Below are 12,141 nucleotides of genomic sequence, written 5' to 3'. Positions count from 1 at the left end.
CGGGACGCCAAGCTGCTGCAGGAACCCCGTTCTGGGAGGGGGGTCAGGACGCCCCGTCATCTGTTTCCGGGGTGAGCCCGTCTGCACGCAGGGCCCGAGTCACGTCCAAGCCCAGACAGGTGTGTGGCTGGCAGCTTCCATTTTCTGGGAGACCTCACGCTCTGCACACCTGAAGCCCTTGTCCGGTGCCGACTTCAGATCTACGTGACCTTCGAGTGAGGGCGTTGCTCTCACGGGGCCTCGCTGTCCACGGGCGGGGGCTCCGGCCTCCCTGCCCCCACACAGACGACGTTTTTTTCCCAGGGGGAAAGAAGTTATCACCGCCAACGGTTTTCTGAAGACGCTTTACAGGCAGCCCCACAGGACGGAGGTGACAGGGCTGCTGAGGATAAACAAGGGTGACAGGTGGAGTGGACCAGAGCCACAGAGTCACTGCGGAGACACTTCCTGCAGACGGAGGGGGCAGCCTCACGGAGGGCGGCCATGGGTCCCGCTCGTCCCGGAGCCCCGGCCTTGGGCCCCGGACGGAGGGCACAACATCCTCACGGCCTCGGGCGGCAGGGTCCGGGGGGAGGGGGCTGTGTCAATGACCTTCAGTCACAGGAGAGAGGGGACCGCCCTGTCCCAGGAGCTGCCCAGGCCCCCGCGGTTCGGTTCGTGCCCCCAATTTTCTGAACTTCCGGAACAGTGCGCCACTTAGAAATTCAAACACGATGTGTTTCAAGCCTGCGGTGGGCACGCAGAGCTGGGGTCAGTCTGCTGAGTGACACGATGACCCCTGATCACCCTGTTGGCCGTGGCCATGGCAGCACCCTCCCTGGCTCTCCTCAAGGGGGGACCCATGGGCCACCGTCCAAGCCCCCACGATTTTCTCTTCTCCTCGGGCACGACGGAGGGTCCGTTTCCCTCACAATGGTTTGAGTTAGGAGTGAGCTCGCCTCCTCCCCCGGCACGAACCCCCACACACGGGGACGACGCGGAGACGCGGAATAAGGTGGAAATCAAGCATCATTTCCTATTGCTGGGTCCCGTTGTCTTTGGTGGTGTTTGTTCCTGGGCCCTCCGTCTGGTTTGCTGCCACTGCCCCTGCTGTCACGCTTTGAGGGATGTCGGGAGCGGCGAGGGGTCCCCACGCCTCTTCCCAGGCTCCGGGCGCCCGCATCCCTGCTGCTCTTGGAGGCCGGGGCAGGGCGTCTGCAGTGAGGTCGTCTGCGCTCCGCTCCCTGGCTGCCACTGTGGGGGTCTCGCCCCCCCCCATGCCCTCTTAGGGCAGGGGGGCATCTGGTGTCTGGAGAAAACCCCTTTCCGGATCTGCTTGTCTTGTTCCTGGAGCCAGAGCCTGTGAGTTTGAGTTGCATGGTGACTTTTCCCTGCATTTGGGGACAGGGGACAAACGGGCCCCCCATCCCCGTGGAAAGAGGCCCATTGAACTGTGTCTGCACTGCCCACGCTGACCTAGGCGTGTCCCGGGCCCGAGGGCAGACGCGGGCAGGACAGGGCCACGCACAAAACGGCTTCTATATTCTCAAATCCTGGCATCGTGTTAAGAGCACAGCAAGGTTTACCCAAGGGCACGTTTTTGCCACAGCCGTTAATACACGTCAGTGGTTTCGCTTTACCAAGACCGCAGCCTCAGACGGGGCCCCTCCACCGCAGCGCGTTTGGACCCGGACCGCACTCTGCTGTCGGGGGCCGGCCTGGGATCTACCCAGTGGCATCGCCAGTGTCTCCTGGAAGGCAGTATGGCCCGTGGGTGAGACCGTGGGCAGACGCTCTCCCCGCCGTCACAGGCAGGCCCCGGGGCACGTGAGCGGCTCTGGGGGAGAAGTGGGTTAATCTCGGAGTGGGGTCTGGGGAAGGTGTCTCTGTGGAAGCCGTCTCTCCCACGGGCGCTAGCCTGGCACCCGTAGAGAAAACCGTGCTTTCTGGATGCAGGGGAGGGAGGAGGAGGGCTGGGCGGAGGTCCAAGGCGCGAGAAAACTCTGCATGTGAGCCACGTGGAGGGGCTCCACTCGGGCACCTGGTGGGTTTTCTCAGTTCTGCCAGGCGGAGGGTACCAGGTTTCCCACGGCCGATGCTGAGATGGGGAGGGGGAGAGGCTTCTCCAGGTGAGCCCCGCGGCTCCGGAGAGACGACCCCCCGCCAGGTGCACGAAGCCGTCGAGGGTGCTTTGAAGGACGCGTTTCATTCGCTCAGAAAGTGCGTCGTCAACAGAGCAGGGCTCCAGACGCGGAGAGAACGCCGTTTCCAGGGAGGAAGGTGGCCCCTGGCTGGCCTGACCACGAGGTCTCCCCACCCGCCCCAGTTCACCGCCCGGGTTGGGGCAGGGGGACGGTGGGGGCCCGCCGGGTAGTGGAGCTTCCAGTCTGTGCCTGGCTGCGGATTGCGGTGGCTCTCGCGGGGTCGGGGTGAGGGGCTGGGGGCCCCTCTCTGCGGCTCTGTACCCAGCGTCCTGCGTGTTTCCTCCAAGGCTGGTGGGATAGGAAGCGAAGCTGCCCCACCTGTTTGCTGCCCCAGGCACCTGGACGGCTGGTGGCTGGCAGGCTTCAGCTCCCTGAATGTCTCTGCAGTTCGGGGACTTTCTCCGTGGAGGCTGGCCAGCTTCCAGGACGCTGCTCCTGAGAGTGTCCTGCTGTGAGGGCCTCCTGGACCTGCCCCCCGTGACTTCACTTTCCTGGCCTTGGATTTGCACATCTGTGAAATGGGTGCAGCACTGCTCTGGTGGGACTGGCCTGAGGCTTAAGCAAGACCACAAACATTTGTATCTGACAAGTGCTCGGAGGGCCAGCTCTGCAGCCAGCAGGCTTTCGTTTCTAAATGCTCTGCAAACAGGCGGGGGCGGGGGGTGGGCAGGGGATGCTCAGTGCTTCTCTGCTGGAGAACGAGGGTTTCAGATGCACCATCCCCTCCCTGGGCTCGCTAGGGCTTCCCCCCACCCAGGAAGGTTTCCGTCTGCCCCCCCACCTGGTTCCCGTCTGCGCCCTACATGGTTCCCGTCTGCCCCCCCACAAACACCTGGTTCCCGTCTGTCCCCCCCAACCTGGTTCCCATCTGTTCCCCCCACACACACCTGGTTCCCATCTGCCCCCCCCCCACCTGGTTCCTGTCTGTTCCCCCCATCTGGTTCCCATCTGCGCGCCCCCCCTTGGTTCCCATCTGTCCCCCCCACTTGGTTCCCATCTGTCCCCCCCCCCACACACCTGGTTCCCGTCTGCCCCCCCCACCTGGTTCCCATCTGCACCCCCGACCTAGTTCCCATCTGCCCCCCCATCTGGTTCCCGTCTGCCCCCCCCACCTGGTTCCCGTCTGCCCCCCCACCTGGTTCCCATCTGCACCCCCCCTTGGTTCCCGTCTGCCCCCCCACCTGGTTCCCGTCTGTCCCCCCAACAAACACCTGGTTCCCATCTGTCCCCCCCCCCCCCCAGCTGGTTCCGGTCTGCTCCCCCACCTGGTTTCCGTCTGTCCCCCCCAACCTGGTTCCCATCTGTTCCCCCCACACACACCTGGTTCCCATCTGCCCCCCCCACCTGGTTCCTGTCTGTTCCCCCCATCTGGTTCCCATCTGCGTCCCCCCCCTTGGTTCCCATCTGTCCCCCCCACCTGGTTCCCGTCTGCCCCCCCCCACAAACACCTGGTTCCCGTCTGTCCCCCCCCCACAGCTGGTTCCCGTCTGCCCCCCACCTGGTTTCCATCTGTCCCCCCCCACCTGGTTCCTGTCTGCCCCCCCACCTGGTTTCCATCTGTCCCCCCCTACCTGGTTCCCATCTGCCCCCCCCACCTGGTTCCCATCTGTCCCCCCCAACAAACACCTGGTTCCCATCTGTCCTCCCCCCCCACAGCTGGTTCTGGTCTGCTCCCCCACCTGGTTTCCATCTGTCCCCCCCAACCTGGTTCCCATCTGTTCCCCCCACACACACCTGGTTCCCATCTGCCCCCCCCCACCTGGTTCCTGTCTGTTCCCCCCATCTGGTTCCCATCTGCGCCCCCCCCCTTGGTTCCCATCTGTCCCCCCCACTTGGTTCCCATCTGTCCCCCCCACACATACCTGGTTCCCGTCTGCCCCCCCCAACCTGGTTCCCATCTGCCCCCCCCACCTAGTTCCCATCTGCCCCCCCATCTGGTTCCCGTCTGCCCCCCCCACCTGGTTCCCGTCTGCCCCCCCACCTGGTTCCCATCTGCCCCCCCCACCTAGTTCCCATCTGCCCCCCCATCTGGTTCCCGTCTGCCCCCCCCACCTGGTTCCCGTCTGCCCCCCCACCTGGTTCCCATCTGCCCCCCCCACCTAGTTCCCATCTGCCCCCCCATCTGGTTCCCGTCTGCCCCCCCCCACCTGGTTCCCGTCTGCCCCCCCACCTGGTTCCCGTCTGCACCCCCCCTTGGTTCCCGTCTGCCCCCCCCACCTGGTTCCCATCTGCCCCCCCCACCTAGTTCCCATCTGCCCCCCCATCTGGTTCCCGTCTGCCCCCCCCACCTGGTTCCCGTCTGCCCCCCCACCTGGTTCCCATCTGCACCCCCCTTGGTTCCCATCTGTCCCCCCCACCTGGTTCCCATCTGCCCCCCCCATCTGGTTCCCGTCTGCCCCCCCCCACCTGGTTCCCGTCTGTCCCCCCCACCTGGTTCCCATCTGCAACCCCCTTGGTTCCCGTCTGTCTCCCCAACCTGGTTCCCATCTGCCACCCCCATCTGGTTCCTGTCTGCCCCCCTCAACTGGTTCCCGTCTGTCCCCCCACCTGGTTCCCGTCTTCCCCCCCCAACCTGGTTCCCGTCTCTCCCCCCCACCTGGTTCCCATCTGCCCCCCCACCTGGTTCCCGTCTGTCCCCCCCCACACACACCTGGTTCCCGTCTGCCCCCCTACCTGGTTCCCATATGCCCCCCCACCTGGTTCCCGTCTGCCCCCCCCACCTGGTTCCCGTCTGCCCCCCCACCTGGTTCCCATCTGCACCCCCCCTTGGTTCCCGTCTGTCCCCCCCACCTGGTTCCCATCTGCCCCCCCATCTGGCTCCCGTCTGCCCCTCCCACCTGGTTCCCGTCTGCCCCCCCCACCTAGTTCCCATCTGCCCCCCCATCTGGCTCCCGTCTGCCCCCCCATCTGGCTCCCGTCTGCCCCTCCCACCTGGTTCCCGTCTGCCCCCCCCCACCTGGTTCCCGTCTGCCCCCCCACCTGGTTCCCATCTGCACCCCCCCTTGGTTCCCGTCTGTCCCCCCCCACCTGGTTCCCGTCTGCCCCCCCATCTGGCTCCCGTCTGCCCCTCCCACCTGGTTCCCGTCTGCCCCCCCCACCTAGTTCCCATCTGCCCCCCCATCTGGCTCCCGTCTGCCCCCCCATCTGGCTCCCGTCTGCCCCTCCCACCTGGTTCCCGTCTGCCCCCCCCACCTGGTTCCCATCTGCACCCCCCCTTGGTTCCCGTCTGTCCCCCCCACCTGGTTCCCATCTGCCCCCCCCACCTAGTTCCCATCTGCCCCCCCCATCTGGCTCCCGTCTGCCCCCCCCACCTGGTTCCCGTCTGCCCCCCCACCTGGTTCCCATCTGCACCCCCCCTTGGTTCCCGTCTGTCTCCCCAACCTGGTTCCCATCTGCCCCCCCATCTGGCTCCCGTCTGCCCCCCCCCCACCTGGTTCCCGTCTGTCCCCCCCACCTGGTTCCCGTCTGCCCCCCCCCACCTGGTTCCCGTCTGTCCCCCCCACCTGGTTCCCATCTGCCCCCCCATCTGGTTCCCGTCTGCCCCCCCCACCTGGTTCCCGTCTGCCCCCCCCCACCTGGTTCCCGTCTGTCCCCCCCACCTGGTTCCCATCTGCCCCCCCATCTGGTTCCCGTCTGCCCCCCCCCCACCTGGTTCCCGTCTGTCCCCCCCACCTGGTTCCCATCTGCCCCCCCATCTGGCTCCCGTCTGCCCCTCCCACCTGGTTCCCGTCTGTCCCCCCCACCTGGTTCCCGTCTGCCCCTCCCACCTGGTTCCCGTCTGTCCCCCCATCTGGTTCCCGTCTGCCCCCCCCACCTGGTTCCCGTCTGTCCCCCCATCTGGTTCCCGTCTGCCCCCCCCACCTGGTTCCTGTCTGTCCCCCCCACCTGGTTCCCATCTGCACCCCCCCTTGGTTCCCATCTGTCCCCCCCCACCTGGTTCCCATCTGCCCCCCCATCTGGTTCCCGTCTGTCCCCCCGACTTGGTTCCCGTCTGCTCCCCCACCTGGTTTCCGTCTGTCCCCCCCACCTGGTTCCCATCTGCCCCCCCATCTGGTTCCCGTCTGTCCCCCCCACCTGGTTCCCATCTGCCCCTCCCACCTGGTTCCCGTCTGTCCCCCCCACCTGGTTCCCATCTGCACCCCCCCTTGGTTCCCGTCTGCCCCCCCACCTGGTTCCCATCTGCACCCCCCCTTGGTTCCCGTCTGCCCCCCCCCCACCTGGTTCCCGTCTGCCCCCCCATCTGGCTCCCGTCTGCCCCTCCCACCTGGTTCCCGTCTGCCCCCCCCACCTGGTTCCCGTCTGTCCCCCCCACCTGGTTCCCATCTGCCCCCCCATCTGGCTCCCGTCTGCCCCTCCCACCTGGTTCCCGTCTGCCCCCCCCCACCTGGTTCCCGTCTGTCCCCCCCACCTGGTTCCCGTCTGCCCTGAGCCCCACTCTCTGGCCCGGGGCCTCTAACCTTTAGCCTGGGGGCTGAGAGAGGACGATGGCGAGGAGGGTAGGGCTGCGGGTGCGGCTGAACCAATTCCACTAACACCAGCCACGTCGGGTGGTTCGGGGCTGGTGCGCAACCCACCTGCCCGCTGCATACTGATGCAGGCCAGATTAATTAGGGAGGTTTTGCTAATGCCGCCGGAGAGTCGCCAGAAAAGCAAACAGCACTGTTTCCACAAGAGCGAGGGTCTTGGACCCTTAAAATCGCACTTGGTTCAAGGTGTGGGTGGCGGCCGTCTCCTCTTCACCGACGGGCCAGTCGTCTTTGTCGGAAGCACCCAGGCGAGCCGGAGCTGAGTGTCTTCGCCCACACGCCTCCCAGATCTCCAGACTGGGGGCGCTGGGGCGAGGGGAGCCCTGGGATAGGCAGAGCACCCCGATTTCCAGAGGCAGCCGGTGGCACGAGAGGTCGGGAACTGAGCCCGGCTTGTCTCCCTGGGGCAGCGGCTCAGCCTTCTCGTCCGCGTGAGCCCAGAGCTACTGAGTGCCCCCACTCGGAGGAGGTCATGAGGGTCGTGGGAGCCACCGTGCTGTCCAGGAGCGGACGCTGTCCTTATTCCTACTGTCACTGACGTGCACCTGCGAGCGGGGCTTCTCCAAACCAGGCCCCTTCAAGCAAGAGCTGCTGCGGGGAAAGCCTCTGATGCCCATTGTCCGGGGACATCGGTCAGCAGGGGCCGCGGCCGCCTCTCTCTGGGCCCTGCTGCCTGCTGGCCGCAGAGAGCACAGTCTGTGCGTCTTCAGGGGGCAGGGCTCCCGCACACAGGCCTCACGCACACCGCGTGTCAACCCTCGTTTGCTCCCAGGGAAACTGAGGCCCTGCTCCCCGCCCTGCTGACTGAATGGAAAGAGAAGGTGTGGGCGGGCCGGGCTGCGTGAACCCGACTGGAGGACGAGGGGTTGCCGCCGGGGGGCAGGCGGGTGAGGTGAGGAAGGAGCTCAGCCCCACGGCTTTGTCTCCCGCCCGGGGGGCCTCCCACCCGCACCCTCCGGCCTCGCGCCTCCCCTCCCTCAGCGCCCCAGGCCCCACACGCGTTCGCGGCACCCAGATCTCCACGCGCTTCTCGAACACCTGCAGGTCGGGGGCCCTCGCTCCAGCCTCCCCGCAGCGGGCCCCCGAGGCTTCCCCTGCCGTCCGTCCTCCCGTCCAGGTTTGCTCCCAGTGGCGCTCCCTGCCTGCCCGCCCACCGCGGTGCTGGGCCTGCGCCCCGGGTCACGCTTCCACAGGCTCTGGAAGGCCGGCTCCTTCCGGCCCCGGGACACACTCGAGGTGCTCGCCTCCCCGAGCCCTGCCCATACTGTGTGTGCCCGGAAGTCCCTGTCCCGCCTCCGCATGATCGTGTATCACACACACGGCCTCTTGCCTTCTCTTCCCTGATGGTATTTGCTGGAAGGTGGCGGGGGCGGGGGAGGGGGTGTGTGTGTCAGGATTTTGGGTGTCCGGGTCCCAGATTGCTCGGTGGGAGCCATGAAGCCCGCGTTTACTCCCCAAGTTCTAACGGGAAGGAAATTGTTCTAACTGCCTGATGGTAACGGTGCCCCTGCACACATCTCCACTGCACCCTGCCACAGCCCTTCTCTGGGGATGCCTCTGGGGACGCCCCGGACCCTGACCCGGGCAGGGGCCTCTGGGCTCCTCTTTGAGGTCCCCTGCCCTCCTGTCCATGGCTGTGGTCGGCCCCAGTCTCTGTGCCGGCCTCCCAAGCGTCTGTGCTTGAGGTGAACCCCAGGCCTGGGCACCGAGTCGGGGCCAAAGAGTTGGGGATCATGTGCCAAGGCCCGGCAGGGTCCTCTGTCTCTTCTAGTCCCTCCAATGCCGCATCATTCAGAGTCCCTGGCACCCTGGTCTGTAGTCGATTTTCACCCACCTACGCCGATCCACTCAGTTTCTCCCAGACAAGTGTCTGGACCAAGAACCAGTTCCACAAGCATGGGTCTGATGGGAGAGCCCCCAGGAGCACCCCAGATCGCCCTTCTCTCGGGACCTGGGGCCAGGCCCGCGTGTGCCCAGCAGCCCGGGTCTCACCCGCGTGCAGGTCCCTAGGCCCCGGGTTGGCCTCTAGACTCCTCTGGGCTCACAGAGAGCAGCTCCTGGCTCGGCTGGGAACCAGGGTGACCTCTGGGGAGGGAGGGGCTCCACAGGTCGGGACAGCACAGCGGACGTGGACCCCCCTGAGCTTTCTAGCTGGCCCTCTGCAGAGCTCACCGGAGGCAGCATCGGGGGGGGGGGGGGGGTATGTGTCATCAGCCTGTGGCCAGCACAGCACTTATATGAATTATAAGCAGCTGGCAGTGGGGACTGGCCTCGAAAAAGGCATCTTGGGACGACCCCCAGGCCAGGTGCAGGGGGCCGCTGGATGGAGCCAGGTCCACGTCCAAGAGGTGACCAGAGGTGCCCTGGGCTGTCCCCCACCCCACCGAGCTGCGGGGACCCTGGATGCCGTCTGCAGGCGAGCAGCAGAGACCCAGCTCGGAGCAGGTCAGGGGCAGATTATCCGCCGTCATAAACTTTTACCACATTTCACACCCGGTTAACTTTTATGACACCCTCCAAGAAGAAGCAGCGGCAGCTGGGGAGCACGGAGAAGCAGGCCGGTCTCAGCTACAGGGGTGACCCCCAGGTGCGCAGGAGTCTGGCTGGGGGCCAGCGTGCGAGATCTGCCCTCCTCGCCCCCGTGGCGGGGACCGGCCAGGAGCTCAGCACCGCGCTTGGCCCCGCCTCGGGCTGCTGCCCAGAAATGGCCCTCAGCCTGGCCCCCCGCGGGCTCCCCAAGGAGGCCCCGGCCACTCCGGGGACAGGCCTGCAGGGTGAGCGCCCCAAACTGCACCCCAAACTGTACCCGGGCCCCCCTTCGACGATGCCCTCCTCCCCCCACCCCCCAGCCTCTGCGTCACTTTTGCACACGACGTGGAACTTTGATGAGTTCCAAATGTGGCCTGACCTACACCCCCAGCTATCTATTGTTCATTAAACGGGGCAGAGGCCCCGGTGGGGGCCCCGAAACTGGGGGAGGGCGAGGCAGGGGCGGGGGCTAATGTCTGTTTTCAATATGCGGCCAATCACGGCCTTTTCTTCCCGGTTAGTATAATTTATACTGGGTGGATGTACTTAGGGCCCGAATGGCTTGACAGTAATGGTTGATACTCTGCATTAGGAGGCTCCAGCGTGAGTATCGGACGAGCCGCCAGTCCGCTCTCATCAGATGGCCGGGCCGCAGGCCTATTAAAAGCAGCAGGAGACCTTGAGGCTTAATCACAGAGGCTGGGCCCGCGGAGGGAGAAGAAAGGGAAGGGGAAGGAGAACAAATGACGTGGTAGAACGCAGAGGCGGGGATGCTTCTGGAATCCCCCTCCCCCCCAGGCGCAGTTAGCGGCGGGGGGGGGGGGTGGTGGTGAGGCAGTGGAGGGGAAAGGGACGGGGAGGGCATTCAGGAGGGAAAGCAATTAAAAACTGCAGTCACCTCTGCTGCTGGGACCGCGGCTCTGCTGGGCCGTCTGCGAGGGGCGGGCAGGGCTGGGGCTGAGGAGGGCAGAGGGCAGCCCGCGGGGGCACCGGGGAGCGGCCCCCACCCTGACGCGCCGGCTGCCCCCAGAGGATGGCCGCTGGCACGTTCCCTCCCAAGAGTGTCCCCTCTGGACGTCACGTGTGTGGTTGTCCTGCTCTCTCGGGGTCTGGGCACCCGGGCAAGGCTGGCGTGGGCACAGCTGGGCCCCCGGGAGCCTCAGAACCAAGTCACGGGCGCCGTGGGGTCTCCTGCTCAGGACGAGGAAGTGAGTCCCCACCGGGGGCCAGAACCCCTCCAAGTGGGCTGGAGAGTGGGGGGCAATGGTGAGACCGTGTGAGAGGGAGACAGAGAGACGCGAAGCCGCGGGCACCGAGTGAGTGGCAGCGAGGGCGGGGGCTCCGGGCGCTGCAGCACCTCGAGGCGGGAGCGGGGCGGCCCCTGCCGGGCACCTGCTGACCGCCCCCTCCCCCCCGCCCCGGGCAGCCGGGTCCTGCTGAGGGACCACGTGCACCCTCCTGGAGGAAAGCGTTCCCGGGTGCAAAACGTGAAGTTCGAGGCGGGGGGAGGGAGGTTTGGTTTTGTCTGAGAATCTGAGAATGAGGCTGGAAAAATTTCAGAGCTCTGCCTCGAAGGGACCTCCCTGCCCCCGTTCCGGCTTCTTTTTCTGAATTCCAGGGTCAATGTGGCGAGTGTTACGAATTTGGGGGAAAATGAATAAAAGACAAAAAAAAATTCCTCTGAATTTTTACATAAAATATACACCTCACCCAGCCTATCTGCACAGAAGTCAAGGTCCCCGCAGGCACCCAGCTGTCACAGCCCGCAGGGGAGGGGCAGCCAGTGGCCCTGGCCCTTGCTAAGCCCTTTGGCCTCCGCAGACCCAGACACCCAGCTTCAGGGGCCGAGAGGTGTGAAGCCCAGTCTTTGGAGAGCTCCACCCCCAACCGTCTGGCAGTGGTTCCTCATCAGTCGAGACAGGTTCCATACAGGTCCCGGGACCCCAGGCGGGTGGGTCCCAGGGCAGAACTTTCTCCTAAACACAGTCAGGTGAACGGGTGTTCCAAGTCGGAAATCTCCAGGTAGGTGCTCAGAACTCCTGCCCCTAACAGGGTCTTTTCCACCTGAAAGCCCGGGTTCCCTCTCTGTCTGCCCAGGGCCCCGTGGGTGAGGGTGTGGCTGGGAACCCGGGCAGCACCTGGGTGGACCCTGGGGGCATGGTCAGCTCTGCTCAGACACCCCGAAAGCCAGCGGACAGGCCACGTGCGACGCCACGCCTGGCCCGGCCGGCCGATGACCATTCCCAGGACGCGGGCAGGTCCCGCTGGGGACTGCCTGGCAAGCCGGGTCTGTCTGGGTCTGGGAGAAGCTCATGCCAGGTGCATCACCCCAGCGGCCCGGTGGGCAGCGTGCAACGGTCCCAGACGGTCCCGCTCTCCGCTGGCTATTTTTGGAAATGGTTTTCTGATTTTTTTCCCCCAAGGTCCAGGATAACAAGAGCCCAAGAGCAGCCCTGATGCCTCCTTCGGAGCAGCCTCAGCAGGGACAGGGGCCATGTGACCCGGATGGGCTAGGACTGGCCACGTGCCACCACCTGGGCACAAACATGAGGCTTGGAAAGAGGGAAACATTGGGGGTCGCATCGGGGAGGGGGCGGGGGGAGGGGGGGATGCCTCGCAGACACAGAGCTCTTGCCGGGGAGGGAGCTATGTGTTTTGAGCCAAAGAAAGGCTTTTGGACATCCGGGTCCGGGTGACACGGGGCCTGGCTCCCCTGCTTCCCCTGCCTCCCCTCTGCCTGGCGGAGACTCACTCCATCTACACCCCGGTGCAAGGGGCCCCAGAATAGCATCCCGGAGGCCCGTGCAGCCCCGGGGTACATGTATCTTTGCACTAACACACATCTCCACTGGGCTGGGACTTCACACTTGCACCCTCACCGAGCTGGACCCCGACGGCAGCCC

General features: G+C 65.8%; 1 protein-coding gene across 1 annotated transcript in view; it reads right to left on the bottom strand.

Annotated features, from left to right (window-relative positions):
* PRDM16 (PR/SET domain 16) overlaps positions 1-12,141 on the bottom strand; it is a 315,344-nt gene that overhangs the window by 69,929 nt on the left and 233,274 nt on the right.

The sequence above is a fragment of the Prionailurus bengalensis genome, chromosome C1, assembly GCF_016509475.1.
Source record: "Prionailurus bengalensis isolate Pbe53 chromosome C1, Fcat_Pben_1.1_paternal_pri, whole genome shotgun sequence".
Classification (NCBI taxonomy): domain Eukaryota; kingdom Metazoa; phylum Chordata; class Mammalia; order Carnivora; family Felidae; genus Prionailurus; species Prionailurus bengalensis.
This window is presented reverse-complemented; position numbering and strand designations above follow the sequence as displayed.